This window comes from Equus przewalskii, chromosome 24 (genome assembly GCF_037783145.1).
Source record: "Equus przewalskii isolate Varuska chromosome 24, EquPr2, whole genome shotgun sequence".
Taxonomy (NCBI): domain Eukaryota; kingdom Metazoa; phylum Chordata; class Mammalia; order Perissodactyla; family Equidae; genus Equus; species Equus przewalskii.
In genome coordinates, this window is record NC_091854.1 from 28,099,484 (window position 1) to 28,117,369 (window position 17,886).

Consider the following 17,886-nt stretch of genomic DNA (forward strand, 5'->3'; position numbering starts at 1 on the left):
GTCTTTTCCATCCTTTTCCTCCTGTGGGTCTTTAAAATAGCCATTATTTCTTTATGGAGAACCCCTAGATAGAACTAGAAATCTCAAAACAGAAAAGGAGAACTGCCAGAGAATGCCATGGAATGAATATGTGACTGTAGATAAACACCAGTCGCTTGTTTTTGCTCTCCAGACATGGCACATGAGCCTAACTCCACAAAGAAGGCTATTTACCTGCTTTTTTAAGAAATGCAGAAAATAAATTACTGAACAATTACTAAGTTTTATACTCAATAAAGTCTCCAAATTAAGAGAATTCCTGAAACTTCCACTTCCTAGCCTTGCCAGTCACCCCGCCTCCCTCGCACGGGGTTTCCATGAAGCAGGCCTGCGATTCGACGGGCTCACCCACCTCCTTTGGTGGGATCCCATTCCCAGCGCTGCGCTCTGCGGTGGTCACTACAGCGCTAAGAAGGGAGAGAGGCAGACACGACTAAAATACACTCTGCCAATGCCAGTTCACCCAAATTGGAATTCTCTACGCAATCATTGCTAATATTGTACCAAAAAGGCTTAGGAGCTGCTTCTCAAGTCCAAAGATGGAACATGAGCTTTAAAAACTTAAATTAAGAGGGATTGACTTGGACTGAAAAAAATTAAGGACCCTGCTTTCTAGGAACCAGAGCTACGCATTTGGGAGAACTAGAGAACCGTGCCCCATCTATAAACAAATAAATCTATTTTAAGGAAAAAACTCAATTGAATTAAGACAAGTAAACCTGTTAATAAGTAGTTGTTTTTAAAATAACAAGTTGGTGTCAATTTTTTTTCCACTTTGGGCACCTTAAATTTGTCAGAGACAAGGGGAAAGGATAATAAAACCTGTGACAACATCATGAAATGTAATTAATAACTGATAACTGTCTCATGGCAGACAATCCCTGCTCTGTGTTCTAAAGCAGGAAAGACCAACAGACAGCAGAGGCAGCCGACCTGCTGAGAATTCTGTGGCAGTGTTACTCCATCATCCCACGGTCTAGTTGGAGAATAAAATGCAGTGCTTTCTTCTGTAAACCTGATAGGAGGAGCATCAGCGATTGGGGTTATACAGAAAAACACTCCCTAAGGGATCTTCTAAGGTACTCCAACTCTGGTGAAATTCAGCGTCAATGGGAAAACCATCTCTGAAAGAGAGGAGGAAAGGAAACACACTTGTTGAGTGCCCTAGTCTTTTACAGAAAAGCAGAAATTACTCCTAATACTACACCCATCATGGTGCTATCTTCACCATTTTAAAGATGAGGAAAGGGAGACCAGCTTACTTTTCTAATGAGTAGCAATACTGAAACCCAAACTAACAGTTCCCCCACTGAAAATTTGGTTTCTGATACCTTCTGAAATATTCCTACTCATTTAAATTTTTATTTCAAATATAACCACTATGATACTACCTAGTCATCAACTCTGGGTGCAAATAAAATCTTTGTACAGGAACTCTTACTATTGATTAGCAGGCCAAAATGTTCCTTGACTAATAGTCACCATGTGTACCAAGTATTTGTTATGTAGGAATTCCACTTATTTGTCCCTATAAAGCCCTGTGTGAAGATTTGACGATCCTATTCTGCAGGTGAGGGAAATGAAGCTCAACAAAGTTAAATAACTCGGCCAAGCTTCCAGGGAATGAGGACCTGACTCCAAATACCATCTGTGTCTGTTGGACACTGTGAACTATTACCGTGAGGTGCTTCATGATTTCAGCATTAGATCACTACATTCCTTTTGATGACATCTTAAAAGCCCAGGTTTTCAGAGGTTGCTGTGAAAAGGCAAGTACCATGCAAAAATTAATGTAGAACACAAAATGATAAGGGTCATGTCCAATGTGATTTCAAAGTTTGAGAACTTATGCAATGCCTAAAAGGCACTAAACTATTAGACCAAAGATATGCACTATCTCATTTGGAGTCAACTACTTAATAAACAGAAGTGTTAGATATTTCTTTTGGAGTGCCATAAAAAAAGTACTGAGACACTAAGGGCTTTATGAACCAAGGAAGTTTGAGAACCTGTGTTCAAGACTGTGGCTTTTAACTCAATCAATAAAATTCTAACCTTATAAGACCAAGTCTGGAGGGCTGTGATTTAAATAAAATCATAAATTCATCTTCTGAGCAAATCATTTTATATCAATTCTTACATTAATGTTATATTAAAGGGATTTACTTAAGAAAAAAATAAGAAAGTTGAAAGAATCATATCTAATATTTCTGTGACTAATTTGTTTTATGGACATTTCTTGTTCTAATATATTCACAATATTATCCTAGATGAATTATAAATATGTTTAGGAAGCTAGCAACAGAAATCTCAAAACTTACTCTTTCCCAAGTTCCTTTAACTTGGATTCATCCATATGCATATCTTCTTCTCCTTCCAGAAGGTGAGCAAAGGGGTATCTCCCATCTACAAGAGCAATCCTTACACTGGGCCGTAGGAATAAGATTTCAGGATCAAAAGATTTCCCACACTAAGGAAGAAGCATTGCTAAGTGTTAAGGAATTATGTGAACAGTGCATTTATAATAGATTATTAATGACCAAATAATCCAAAAAGCAAAGAACATACATAATGGCTGAAGCTATTATAAACCAAGAGTTGAATAAGTATTTAAAAGCTTAGGGGGCCAGCCTGGTGGTGCAGCGGTTAAGTGTACACATTCCACTTTGGCAGCCCGGGGTTTGCTGGTTCAGATCCCAGGTGCAGACATGGCACCGCTTGGCAAGCCATGCTGTGGCAGGCATCCCACATATAAAGTGGAGGAAGATGGGCACAGATGTTAGCTCAGGGCCAGTCTTCCTCAGCAAAAAGAGGAGGATTGGCAAGAGGTGTTAGCTCAGGGCTAATCTTCCTCAAAGCAAAAAAAAAGAAAAGAAAAGCTTAGATGTTATGTCTAAGCTAATGTGAAATGTAGAAGAGAGTTAAAGATTCTTCTTGACCATGACTGGACATGAGTTTGTATTTCAATGGTATAATAGAAAATAGGACTAGACCTGACCTTGAAAGGTTTGAGGGATGTATACACAAAGCACCTAACACAGTGCCTGGCACAAAGTAACTACGCAACAAATGGTAGCTAGTATTTTCAATTTGGAGTTTCAACAAACTTAATAGCTTTCTTTGTCACATGATTTGTTAGGTTTTTTAATACTTAATGAGTTTTATGATACTCTACAAGGGACAAAGTATTTAAAAATCTCAATTTTGTACAAAGACAGAACCATTTGTTACTGTAACATATCATGAAACACCTGTCCCCAAAACACTGGGAATGAGGATCCAGTGCTTTTAAATTAAGATGTTAATTGTAATCCCCAGGACAACCACTAAGAAAATGACTCAAAATATATAGTAAAAGAACCAACAGGGGAATTAAAGTAGTATACTAGAAAATATTTATTTAACATAAAAAAACACAATAATGGAGGAAAAGAGGAACAAAAAAGACAAAAGACGTACAGAAAATAAATATCAAAATGACAGACAAAAATCATATCAGTAATTACATTAAATATAAACTGATTAAATTTTCTAATCATCAGGCAGAGATTGGAAGAATGTATTTTTAAATGATTTAATTATATTCTATTACAAGCAACACATTTTAGATTCAAAGGCATAACTAGGTCAAAAGTATAAGGATGGAAAAAGATATGCCATGCAAAAGGTGACAAAAAGAGAACTGAAATGGCTATACTAATATCAGACAAAATAGACTTTAAGACAGAAATTGTTAGAGACAAAGAAAGACATTTTATAATAATAAAGAGGTCAATCCATCAGGAATATATAGGTGACTACTATGAATACCTCTATGCCAACAAATCAAATAACCTAGATGGAATAGATAAATTCCTAGAAAGACACTAACAACAAAAACTGACTCAAGAAGATATCGAAAATATGAAGATGCCAATAAGAAGTATAGAGATTGATTTAGTAATTTTAAAACTTCCCAAAAGAAAAGTCCAGGCCCAAGTGGCTTCACTGGTGAATTGTACCAAACATTTAAAGAAGAATTAATTATCAATCCTTTGCAAACTTTTCCAAAAAGTAGACATGGAGGAAATACTTCCCAATTCATTCCATGAGGCCAGTATTACTAGACAAAGACATCAAAAGAAAACTACCAACCATTATCACTTATGAACTTATATGTAAAAGTCTTCAATAGAATACCAGCAAACCAAATTCAACAACATATGAAGAGAACTCTACACCATGAGTGAGTGGGATTTCTCCTAGGAATTCAAGGTTGAATTGAACAGTTTGGTTTAACATTCAAAAATCAATCAATATAATGCACCATATGAATAGAGTAAAGGACAAAGCCATATGATCATCTTAGTAGATGAAGATAAAGCATTTAAAAACATTCAATAACCATTCATGATTTTAAAAAGAAAAAAACCTGTTATGAATAGAAGGGAATTTCCTCATCCTAAGCACCCTTCCCTCCACCCACCCAGAGAGGCTCCAGCACCAGGGAACTCAGCTGAAGGCAGAGGGCTCAGAATACGTGGCTCTTGAGCACCACCTGGTGGCAATAGGTGATAACTGAGACCAAATAACACCAGGATGTGAAAAAACAGAGCCACTCCCTCTAGCAATATCAAACACTATATTAGATCTCCAGACCAGAGAGAAAATGGCAAGTACCCAGAAATCAGTCCTGAGGACACAGGAATATGTAATCTAAATGACAAAGAATTCAAAATAGCTATCATCAAAAAACTCAACAAGTTAAAAGAGAATGTAGAGAAACAATTCAATGAGTTTAGGAGCTACTTCACAAAACAAATTGAAACTATAAAGAAGAAGCAATCAGAAATATTAGAGATGAAAGACACAGTGGAAGAAATAAAACAAAACATGGATTCCCCGAATGCTTGCACAGACATCATAGAGGGGCGCATCAGCATAATAGAAGATAGACATGTTGAAATGCTCCAGATAGAGGAGGAGAGAGAACTAAGACTAAAAAGAAATGAAGAAAGTCTCCGTGAAATATCCAACTCAATTAGGAAATGCAACATAAGAATTATAGGTATTCAAGAAGGAGAAGAGAAGGAGAATGGAGCAGAAAGCTTGTTCAAAGAAATAATAGCAGAGAACTTCCCAAACCTAGGAAGGGAGATGGAAATCCATGTGGAAGAGGCTGTCAGATCTCCTAAATATGTCAATGTAAAAAGACCTACTGCAAAGCATATAGTAGTGAAAACTGGAAAAGTAAATGACAAAGAAAGAATACTAAGGGCAGAAAGGCAGAAGAAAATAACCTACAAACGAACCCCCATCAGGCTTTCAGTGGATTTCTCTGCAGAAATCTTACAGGCTAGGAGAGACTGGAATGACATATTTAAATCTTTGAAGGACAAAAACTTTCAGCCAAGAATACTCTGTCCACCAAAAATATCCTTCAGATATGATGGAGAAATAAAAACTTTCCCAGACAAACATAAGCTAAGGGAGTTTGTAGCCACGAGAACCCCTCCCACAAGAAATCCTCAAGAAGGCCCTCATACCAAAAAAAAAAGGGGGGGGGGTACAAAGGGTTTATAAAACATGGAGTAAGGAGATAAATAGGTAGACAGAATCAGGGCAGGATAGCAAATACTCAAGTATAGCATTAAAGACAAAGGGAAGGAAAACACAAAAAACAAAGTAATCTTGTCATTTTAACCACAAACTCGTAACACAAGATGGAATAAGATGTGAGAAAAACAACTTAGGAGGGGAAGAGTATAGGGACTGAATCGGTTTAGTCTAAAGAAATTAGAGGCCATCACAAAAGGGACTATCTTATCCATGAGATTTTGAATACAAACCTCATGGCAACCACCAGACAAGCAGAACAGAGACACAAATAATACATAAGGAGAAAACAAAAAAACACAACATAAAAAAACTACATAACTTGACTGGTAGACCAAAAAACACAGGATGAGAAACAAAGGAAATGCAAGAGTACGAGAAAACAAATGATAAAATGGCAGCATCAAGCCCTCATATATCGAAAATCATCCTACATGTAAATGGATTGAATTCTCCAATAAAAAGACAGAGAGTGGTGAGATGGATTAAAGAACAAGACTCAACAATATGCTGCCTCCAGGAAACACATCTCAGCTCCAATGAGAAACACAGGCTCAGAGTGAAGGGATGGAAGATGATACTCCAAGCTAACAGCAAACAAAAGAAAGCAGGTGTTGCCATACTTATATCAGACAAAGTAGACTTCAAGGTAAGACAGGTAAAGAGACACAAAGAGGGGCAGTATATAATGATCAAAGGGACGCTCCACCAAGAAGACGTAACACTTGTAAATATCTATGCACCCAACACAGGAACACCAAAGTACATATAGGAACTAGTAACTATTAACTAAGCAACTATTAACGTACCTAAAGCACACAAATTGAGAGGTTGTGAGTGTTTAGGAGAGGAAGGTACGGGGGTGTCTTGCCAGAGGCAGGAACTGTTCAGAGCCTCACACCTGGCTCCTACTGACAGAGATGAGTCCTGTAGAAGAGCAGTCTTCATTTGAGGCCACTGGCACTCTCTTGAGCCTTGCTGATGATGGTTGCAAAGGATGGTCTTACTCCAAGGCTGGGCACTTTCTTGACCCCTACCAAATGGCAGCCTCAAGTAAGGGTCATCTTACTCACTCACTCATTTTCTATGTATTAGGCACTCTTCTAAGCATTTGCCATGCATTAACTTATTTAATCCCGATGATTAAATGAAGCAGATATTACTTCATTTACAAATAAGGAAACTGAAACAGAGAGACATTAGTGAACTTGTCCAGTAGCTGTTAAACAGCAAAAATAGAATTTGTACCAAGGCAATCTGGCTCCAGAGTCTATGAGTTTAACTACACTACAGTTAACATTTCAGTTGATTAAACAGGCCTGGGAAAATGTTATGATTTCTCTCGTCTATTTACTTACAGAGCCAGGACTAGATCAGAGCCCAGGATTCTCAATATTCCCTGTTTTCTTTGCCATCGCCACATCTTCCCTGATAACAGTGTTATTAAAGCTGTGACTACCTTTACCTTTGATGTCAGAAGTAGTTCTAAGTGCAGCACCACACCAGGGGAGAAGTTGAAATCAATATTTCTATCAACTTTCTTGGACTGTTCATGGAATCAAGACACCATTTGGAATTGCTCCTGTACTGTTTAGTATTTGGGAAAACAAGAAAACTCATCTTATGTGACCCAGGATTCAAAATATCTCATTACCATGGCATCGCTTTCACTGCCAAAACCACCACCGAGAACCAGAGTTATCCTGGGTACAACTGCACAGGCAACTGCGGCCATCATGGAAGCCTGGGTGCTCAGCCTTCTGGCAAGATCTTCTGCTGCAAGGAGGATATATTTAAGAAAGAAATTATGCTACAAGGCCTCCCCTTCTGATAAATCGTCATGGCCCATCATTGGGCCAAAGGCAAAATAAGTAGATAAAAGCAAAACACAAAAATTATTAAATGAAAAACAAATCCTTAGCATTAACAATAAAAAGAAAATTAAAGAACACAGAAGATAAGGGCATGAGTTAGAGAAGATGATGAAAAAAAAACTCTATATCAGTTGAGGATTGTAGAAAGGACGTCATTTAGGAGCCATGCCTGGAATATGTAATATGGTTAACTTTAATACACAGTGCCATAAATAACCATAGAATAATAAAATCTGAAGTAGCCACCGTTTACTGAGCTCTTCCTATGTGCATGTTAAGGGATTTACATGGCTTTGCATATTTAATCCTCCTAACAAGCTGGAGAGGTTGGTATTGTTTTTATTCTCCAGCAGATGAAATTGAAGCTCAGAAAGACTAAATAACTTCCCACTGATAAGACCAGAGTTTGAATCTGGATCTATTTAGTTTTATAAATCTTGTGATCTTACCCTCCATAGAAACATGAAGAACATTCTCCAGAGGGAAAAAAGTTAAATCTTTAATATAACAGTGCTGTCACGATTTTTTTTACTATTAGTTAGGAACATATCTAATTCTTCCAGAGACTAAGTAGCAAGGTGACTTAGACACTATATGATGCTAGAGCTAATAAAAAGAGACATAAAATGTAAATATTAACTCTGCTTTTAATAACAAATCCATCGGGGATTTTTTTCTGTAACAGCCTCTCAAAGAAAATTAAACTAAGCTTCAAGCAGGAATGGAAATGTCTGCTTTGCTCATTGTTTATCTCCCACTCCCGTCACAAAGCCGGGTAAACCGAAACCACTCAGTCAATATAATATGTGGTGAAGGGATCAATGCTACAAGATTGCACTGATGTCAAGTCAAAAGTATCAGAAACACTTATTTTGCTGAACTTTTAAATAGAAAATGCAGAAAACCCATTGACTGGGCTTTTTGGATAGCATTTTAAAAGTCCATTGTGACATACCTGTGAGAGATTTGCTACGTGTTGATGGTATGGGGCTGCATTCAGGAGAAACAGAATCGGGATGTTTCTGTGACTACACAAATTGACCAAGTGGGTCCCTGTAGACAAGCCTGGTATGCTAATTCACCATCATTGGCCACTATTCCAATCAGATGTCTTGTGAAAGAAAAACACAAAATCACTACTTAGTCTTATGCATTTCCTACTTCTGTTCTTACTGTTACCAATAGTTTTAAACATGCATGATGAGTCTTCACTCATGAATAAGCTGTGTAAATCTGCATGCCCCCTTCTGTCAATCATGGAAAAGCAACAGGAGAACAACAAAAAACCCTGCATGCTCAATTTTAAGTAAAATATATAAACTGCAGACTCTAAAATCAGCATAGGGCTAATAAAAGTAACTGGGATGAAGCATAAGGAGGAAGTGAAAGAAAAAGTGGAGAGTAGACAGAGGTCCCGGTACTCAAAACATCACCAGTCCGTCGCCACGGCTTGTACGGTAAGCACAACACTTGCAAAAACTAAGGTACGAAGGGCTCATGGCCTAAGTCTTCCTAGCTATGTCTGGTAAAATCAGCTAAAAAGGTAGAGCTACACAAAGAGTCGCACAGTCAAGCCGCGATTGCAGGAAGCTCTCTCTGAAGGGGCAGCAAAGAAGAGGGTTCAGGGTACGAAGCTGGAATGCGACTCCAGCTCCTCTGCCAACTCTACTCAAATGCACAAAAATGCATCCCCGCAAACTGGTGATCAAGGAAAATCCAACTCGATAATCAATAAGTATATTAGCTTCCTAGGCCTGCCATAGCAAAGGACCACAAACGGAGTGGCTTGAAATAACAGGAGTGCCCTGTCTCAGAGTTCTGGAGGCCAGAAGTTTGAAATCAAGTTCTGAGCAGGGCCGTGCTCCCTCTAACCTACGGAGGGAGCCCTTCCTTGCATCTTCCCAGCTTCCAGAGCCCCAGGCATTCCTTGGCTTCTGAGAGCATATCTCTGATCCTCAGTCTTCAGACGGCATTTTCCCTGTGCATCTTTCACATTATCTGCCCTCTGTGCGGGTCTGTCTCTGTGTGTCCAGATCTCGCCTTTTCATCAGGACACCATCATACTGAACTAGAGCCACTCTAATAGCCTCATTGTAACTTGATTACCTGGTAAAGACCTATTTCTAAATAAGGTCACATTCAGAGGTACTAGGGGTTAGGACTTCACCATATCATTTGAGGGGATATAATTCAATTTATAACAACGAACACTAAGGAGAGACTGGCACGACAGTGAAACAAGAAAAAAAAAGTGGAAAGCACAGCAAAACTTTGCCAAGAAGTGAAAAAACTCACCATAAAAGGTGCCATGGAGGGACCAGCCCTGTGGCGTAGTGGTCAAGTTTACACACTCCGCTTCAGTGGCCCTGGATTCACAGGTTTGGATCCCAGGCACGGACCCAGCACTGCTCGTTAAGCCATGCTGTGGCAGCATCCCACATAAAATTGAGGAAGATTGGCACAGATATTAGCTCAGTGACAATCTTCCTCACACACAAAAAATGGTGCCATGGAGTAAATGACAGTTAAAAAGACACGTGAGATTTCCATGAAGAACACTTTAAAACACTACTGAAAGATGAGACAAAATCAAAGGAAAGCCAGAGGGCAGAACAAAGATAGAAAAAATTAATGAACCTGTGTATCAGAGACTTCTGTGCCCAAGTGACAGAACCTCTGGATGTTAGAGGGGAAGGGCTGCCCAAGGTAATGATGCCAATTCTCAGCATCCCTTGCAGCTTTGTGGAACTTCTGGACAATGGGATGTGAGCACAGGCTGGGATTCAGTCTCACCCTTAACAAGAAGTAGGTGACATCCTCCCCTCCCTCTTTGTTCTTTCCTACCCGCTGCAGTGAGGACATGGTACAGAGACACTTTGGACCCTGCAGATGAAGGCAAAAGGCTAGGCCTGGAGGAGCAGCAAGATGGAAAAAGAGTGTGTACAATGTTGAAACTCGGCCGCACAGGCCCAGGTACCAGGACAGCACCTGCGGACCCAGCCTCCAAGCCAGCACTCATGGCCCCAGGCTCCAGGCCCCTCCTAGTGCTAGACCAGTCCCTGCAGCCCCCAGGCTCCAGTGGACCCAGGGTTATTTTTATATTTACAATGACTACCCATACTTTTATATAAGTATATATTTATATATACTGATATATTGATATATTTTATATGATCTGGTATATCACATAACAGTGTATACATATATAAATACATATATAATTGTTTATAAAAAGGAACTTGAATACTGATAAAAAATATTGTGAGATATCTCATTGGGGAACTGAGATTCAGTAAAACTAAGGCAGGGATGGTGTCTGAAATACAGTGATAGGTAATTTTGTAGTTTTGTAGTTATTCTCAAAGGGAATTCATTTAAATTCATTTAAATCAATGTATCTGAGATATTGAAGATTACCAAAGCATTAATCAATCATTACATTATTCTATCTTTTCTTTTTGGCGCTTATCAAATGTCAAATTGACGTTTTTAAAGACATAAACAACAAATGTAGATGAGCCCATCTGACAAACAAGACCAAATACTATTTTCAATGTTAAAAGTAATTACTCTAAAATATAAATTCAGGATTCTTTTAAGTGCATATTCACTTTGATGCGAAGAAGATTAAATATTATTTTGGAAGAATAAAGCCATTTTTGCTTTGGTTATGCCAAAATTATTTTTAAACTAAAATGCACATGCATTTAATTTTTTAAAAGAAGGTTATAGTTACACTAATGTGCCTTTTTGCTTATTTACCAAAACTATCTTAACATTCTGATCTAAAAAGTTCATGACAGGAAGCAGAAAGTATGAAGTTTATGGGCTGGGGAACATTCTCATGAGTAACTCATTTTTCATTTAGGTTATGGTTAAGAAAGCAAGTGAAGAACGCAAAAGTGGGTAACATTTCACTTCAACATCCAGCACAAACTCCTCGCCCATATTTACTTTGCAGTGAACAAGAACCTTTTAACTTCACTCCAGTCTTGTCCCCTTCCGAGTCATCTTTTGCTCTCACATCACAGTGAGATGGTTCCTCACTGCACTCAGGATCAGGTGCAAGAATTCCCAGCATCATGATCTCCCCCACAGCCTACCTCCGTAGCCTCATCTCTCAAATGGTAAGTTTCCGCAACATCGTGATTCTTGTAGTTTCCCTTAGTGACCTTGTTTGTCTTGCCTCTTGCTTTTGCTCATGCTGCCTCTCTGCCTGAGAAGCCCAATCCCACCCATCCCTATGCATTTCCTTACTCAACTGTTAATACTCATCATCAGCATCACCTTCTCCAAGAAGCCATTTGTGACATACCCAACAAGCCATCCATAATACACACACACATATATCCTCTTATTAGATGACTCTTCTTTTTGTTCCCATATGCCCCATGCATCTTTCTGCTAATGCATCTACCTATTGTTTTATAATTATTTGTTTCTCTGCCTGTCTTCTCCAGTGGACTATAAACTCCTCAAAAGTAGAATCCATATTTTATCTTTATGTCTCAGGAGCTAGTACAGTGGCTGGTACTTAATAGGGACTTAAATGTTTGTTGGATGAGTGAATAAATGAAGAAGTGAATGAAGACCAAATCACGATTTATACCTATAAAGGAAAATCTTACTTAAAATTTTAAGTGTAAGTTTCTTGACCTTAAATATACATGACTATTTCCAAAGACCAAGTATGTAAGACGTTAAGACATTGACAAGGTTGTCAACATCAGTCTCTAAACAGAGACTCAGTCTCCACTTGCTATTCTCTGGTCATGAGAGTTGCTAATAGTCCATATTTTGGTATATTTCAACGTATTAAGGAATCCTAGGTTCCTAAGAAAGTAGTGTTAGAACACTAAGCAGTAGCATCTAAGAAAACAAAAGATTAGGGGTCGTGCCTGTGGCCAGGTGGATAAAGTTCCACACGCTCCACTTTGGCAGCCTGGGTTTGCAGGTTCGGATCCCGGGTGCAGACATACTCCATGGATCAGCCACACTGTGGAGGCATCCCACATACAAAAAATAGAGGAAGACTGGCACAAATGTTAGCTCAGGGCTAATCTTCCTCAAGCAAAAAAAGAGGAAGATTGGCAATGGATGTTAGCTCAGGGTGAATCTTTTTCATCAAAAGAAAAGAAAAAGAAAAAGTTAGAGTTTAAAAATCCTAAGAAGCGAATTGACTTTCAGATGACATTAGCCATTTTCACTGTGATTATAGTTACAGCTTTCATGGTAGAGCCGTTCCAGAGCCATTGCACTTTTCATTGGAACTAAGCAGCCATTGTCTAAACACCCACGAAATCTAGAGCAGGAGGCCTCCAGGAAGGTGCGATGACCCCAGGGGGATTTTGGAAATAGGTGAGGCACACTGGGTCATCAGAAAGACGGAAAAGGGACACACTGATGACATTTTTAAGCCAATCCAGAGAAGCCAGTTTTCCTATAATCTGGGGGACAATTTGATCAAAGAATAACTCCATACTTTTCGGCACTTCCACTGTCCTGCTAGGCACCTAGATGAGTGAAAAACTTGCTCATAATTGTTAGATCCTAGAACGTAACTCAACTTTACATTTAAACCTCATATTTTTTTCTTGATGTTAATATACATGGAAATTTCCAGGAATATATAACCATATGTAATGAGGGAAAGTTATCCACTATTGGGTTCAAATTTTGACTGTCAGCCATTTCATGTGATTATGTCACTGATGACAAAACAACTTTGAGTCACTAAGGCAGCAAAGCTATGTGAGTTTGCGTTTGTGGCGATTCTGCATAAAAGTGCAGGTTTCCAGGCACTCGTCATGTGTTCTAACGGAGGTGTGCCCCTGTGTTTACTACTGAAATGCATATCATTTTCTCAAAATTTGCTTTTCACTTTTTCTCCTTCATATTATAATAGGATATTATTATATTATTTTTTAATTATGTGTACAATTAGATTATATCACCTAACTATTTCACTTCAGGTTAGTAAACATGATGTTACAAAAGCCATGACATTAAAAAAAAAAAAATGTTCTATAGAAAGATTTTTTGAGACTGTGAAGATTAAGAAATTTGCTCCGGAGTACTGGTGTCTGATAGAACTTTCTGCAATGACAGAAATGTCCCGTATCTGCACTGTCCAGAGCAGAAGCACGAGCCACTTGTGGCTACTGAGCACTTGAAACATGGCTAGTGTGACCGAGGAACTGAATTGTTTAATTGGCATCTTTATAAGCAAAGAAACCCAACCTCAGCATCCTCTTAAGGATCCTGGGAAGGATAAATGGGGTCATAACAAAGGAAAGTAATGGACGTGTCCGGACCAATTCAGAGGGCCCTGGGTGAGGATTTCGGGTTTGATCTGCTAAGATGTAGTGAATCCTTGTTGATTTTTCAACATATGAATCAAATTATTTGTATAGTGCCAAGCCACATTCAGCCTACTCTCTTTCTCATTATCGTTGGGACCATTACCAGATAGTTAATTTTTAACAGGAAAAATACAGATGAAACCTTATAGTAGAATCTTTCCTACAGCTATAAATTATCGTTGAAAATTCCCATTGCCACAGAATAAAGAAGAATATATGCACATCACTAAAGCACGTGTAGGAAATAAACAGTGCCTCTTTGGTGATCCAGATTTTGATTATATATCTGAAAAGAACCACACTGGCATTGTGTTGAATGCTTTGACCGGCTACATAATTTAAGTCTCCTACACAGTAGCTACATTGGTTATCTGAAGGAATGATACTCTGAAATACGAATGAGAGAAGATATTTGCACAAAATTTCAGTGCTCTAGAACACGAGGGAGCTGTTTCTCCGTGTGTGGATGGTGTGAGAAGCCTAGGGCAGTTTCTCCTCCATCAAGGGGTGAGGAGCTAGGGGTTAGAGATAGACTAGGGTTTGAATCCTGGCTCTGCCATTTTTGAGTTAGTTATTATGATGCCCCATTGGCAGAAAGGGGTCAATGAAATTACCTACTTTACATCTTTACTGTGAGGGTGAAACGACAGAAAGCACATAAAGAGTTCGGTGCACACCAGAACTAGCTGAGGGCTGAATAACTGTTGGCTGTGATGGTGAGAGCGTTCATGGTGGGATAGTTGTTTTGGGGTCATATCAGATTTTCTCTCCAGCAACAGAAAAGGTTTGAGAGTCAGATGGATCTGGATCAGAATCCACATTCTTCCACATATTATCTTTGTCAACTTTGATAGTTTATTTAATACCTTCATCTGAAAAATGGGAATAATAATGGTAAATACCTTGTTTCCTTCTCTAGAAAGGAAGTACCTTGATGGGAGAGGCCCCATCTTATTATTTTTCAAATCTTGGCATACTGCCAGACTTAAGTTCTCAATAAACAGTATTTATTCACTAACTATAGACTGAACTCAAAGCCTCAAAGGACAGGAGCACAGGGGGTGCATTCTAAGGAGCCTTGCATGGCACATTTTGGGGCACATAGTAGATGCTTAATAAGTACTTATTAATTTCGGTGGAATTTTACTCATTATAAATGATCACTCTGTAAGATCTTTTGAGAGCACGTGGACTGCCAAAACATTATCTGAGGTCTATCATTCACTTTTTAGTTCTAAGAGGGGAGAATGACTACTGTATTTATAAAGAGCTTGCTAGGTTTTAAGATACAATTAATTATCATAATATAGGGTGAGGTAGATAATATTTCTGATTTGCTTATTCGCTTCTTTGTTTGTTTTTTTAATGAGTAAACCAAAGTTCAGAAAATAAGTAACTTGCTCAAATGTACTCCTCTAGTAAGAGTGGAGGAGAGGTCAGAACTCAATCCCGTCTGACTTCGAAGTCCATCCTGTTCTACCATCCTACACTGCATCGAAACTAAGCAAAGATAAAAGAAAGACAAAAACGCAACCCAGTTAAAAGGGTATTATATTATATTAAAGGAAACTGAAATAGGCTCTTGTTAATGTCTACATCTGCTCCTACCTATCAGTGATTTCGTGTCCCTTCAAAGTAAACTAGGCAGCAGAATGTAGAGGAGCAGCGTCAGAACCCCTAAGTGCTAGCCTGTTTTCCTTCTTATAAGCTATGTGATCTGAAGCGAGCCACTTACACAAAGTGCTCCGATGCGAAGTTTGTCCACAAAGTTGGAAGAATCCAATCGGCCCTATCAAACCTTCCAAGATAGTTGTTGGACATGTAAGCTGAGGAGAAGGATCTAAAGTAAGGCACTGATTCAAATAATGTCACTTTTAGTTTTGAGAATAATAAATAGATCAATTAGCAGTGGAGTTAAAAATCAGAAACTTCATGAACAAATTAAAGGCAAACACCAAAGAAATGAACTCACTTTCACTCCGGTTACTGAAAGCAGCTTTTGTCATCCACACAGGTTGCTCGGGAAACCACTGTAAGTGGATTACAAATCCCTTGACTGTCGGCTCTGCTCACAACCACCACACACACACACACACACACACACACTTCACATTGTTTCCCTAACACAGATTCACTTCACAGAATGTTCCTAGGAGTGGTCCCAAAGGGGTTTTGAACAAAGACTAAAAGGTCGAGGGGGCCTGCTGGGAAAAGGAAGAAGAAACAGGGCCCCACAGATCCGAGTTCACCCATTTCCTGCAGTCACAGGAAAGGTTTGTCCGACTCCAGCAATGGCAGCCAGGAGGAAACACCGCTCCTCAGACAGGAGCAACAGGAGAAACTCTGTGCATCTGCAGAAGAAAAGGCCCTCCCCTGAAGGATTCATTTGGAAGCCATCATGGAAACGAAAGCTCTTTAAGCCCAGGTCACTCACCATTTGAAAAGAACTTCTGATTCTAGGAAACTCTGTGCAGTCGGCAGGGCAAACATTCTTTGTTTATTCAACCCTTTCACCCAGCTAATATTTATTGAGCCACCACTATGCTCCAAGTGCTGTCTAAACCAGTGGAACTTTCCATGATGATGGAAATGTTCTATTCTGCATTATCCAATGCTATAATCACTGGCCACATATGGCTATTGAGCAATGTGGTTACCATGACTGAGAAACTGAATTTTTAATTGGCTTTTTTGTAAACAAGGAAACTCAATCTCAACAAGCAAATTATCTTCTTTCACCAATAGCTCTTCTCCCTACCTCCACCCTCTCTTCTTAAGGATCAAAGCACAGCCCTGAAGCCATTCTCTTTGCCTGAGCCTTGCATGGATTTTCATAAGCGTCCATGTGGATGGCCAACTTGCTCTAACTAGCTCAGAAAACTCCCCTTTCATACCCCCAAGACGGGTATGCCTGCCCCTCAGGATACATGTCTAGCTTCCATATTCGGTAACATCAAGACTGGTTTGTCTCATTGTCTACCAAGCTCAATATTTCCAGTGTGGTGCTGACCATACTCTGGAGAGTTGATCACATACTTAGACAGGTGAGGCATAAATCTCCAGGAGCCAGCAAATCAAATTTCCCTGAAAAATGCATCTTAGGAGGAGGAGAAAGAGAACTAGCTAAACTAAGAAACTACCATGTGATGGGGTTTTAAAGATGAGTGAAGAAAAAAGGAAAAAGATTCCTTATTCAGGTCTTTCCTAATCTTTTTAAGGGTACAGAACAGAGGTCAATAATACAAATATTAAGAGCTAACACTTACTAAGCACCTATCATGTGCCAGGCTCTATTGTAAGTACGTATATCATATCATTTAATCCTTCCCCAATACCTGTTTCACAGATGAGAAAGCTGAGGCATGAGGAAGTGGTGTGGCTTGCTTAAGGCCTCAGTTCTTGTGAGGATGGGAGCTGGGATGTGGACCAAGGCAGTGCGGCTCCAGAGTCTGCCCTTCAACCTCCAGATCTGCCCCTCCTCAGGTTGGAGCTGCCGCTGCCTCTCTACTAATCCTACCTCTCGTTATCCTCCCCATCTTCCTCCTCCTTCTGCTCTTACTACCACCACATCATACTGGCTCAGAGCGCAGTCTCTCAGGCCAAAGTTTCCAGACAAAAGTCCAGCATCGATACTCCTAGTACTGCCTTGGCAAGTCACTTAACTATTCTGTGCCTTAGTCTCATCCATTAAATAAGGGTGACTATGGTATCTACTTCATAGACTATTCTGATTTTTAAATAAAGTAATATATATAAAAGGTTTAGATCCCGGCACAGAGTAAGAGCTCAGTATTTGGTAGTTTGTTACCATCTCAGCTTAGCTGGGTCAATTCGCAGAGTCATCTGAAAGTTTGCTTGCAGTTTATTTCAGTGGCATCTGTTTCCATTATTTCCTGAAACACCTGACCAGGGAGAATCATTAATTCTCAACCCAGCAGGCTCTGGTGTCACTCCAAAACAATCAAACCCATGAAACATGCAGACAAGAACACTGGATTTATTAAGCCAGTTGTTCT

General features: G+C 39.3%; 1 long non-coding RNA gene across 1 annotated transcript in view; it reads right to left on the bottom strand.

The window, feature by feature from the left end:
• LOC139079040 (uncharacterized) overlaps window positions 1-15,899 on the bottom strand; it is a 37,463-nt gene extending 21,564 nt beyond the window's left edge. Inside the window, exons 1-7 of the long non-coding RNA XR_011532300.1 lie at window positions 15,843-15,899; window positions 8,464-8,619; window positions 7,289-7,410; window positions 6,444-6,667; window positions 2,361-2,509; window positions 1,718-1,798; window positions 973-1,163 (exon numbers count right to left, since the gene is read on the bottom strand). This is a non-coding gene — a long non-coding RNA (uncharacterized lncRNA). The remainder of the gene's footprint in view (window positions 1-972; window positions 1,164-1,717; window positions 1,799-2,360; window positions 2,510-6,443; window positions 6,668-7,288; window positions 7,411-8,463; window positions 8,620-15,842) is intronic.
• Window positions 15,900-17,886: the final 1,987 nt, after the last annotated feature.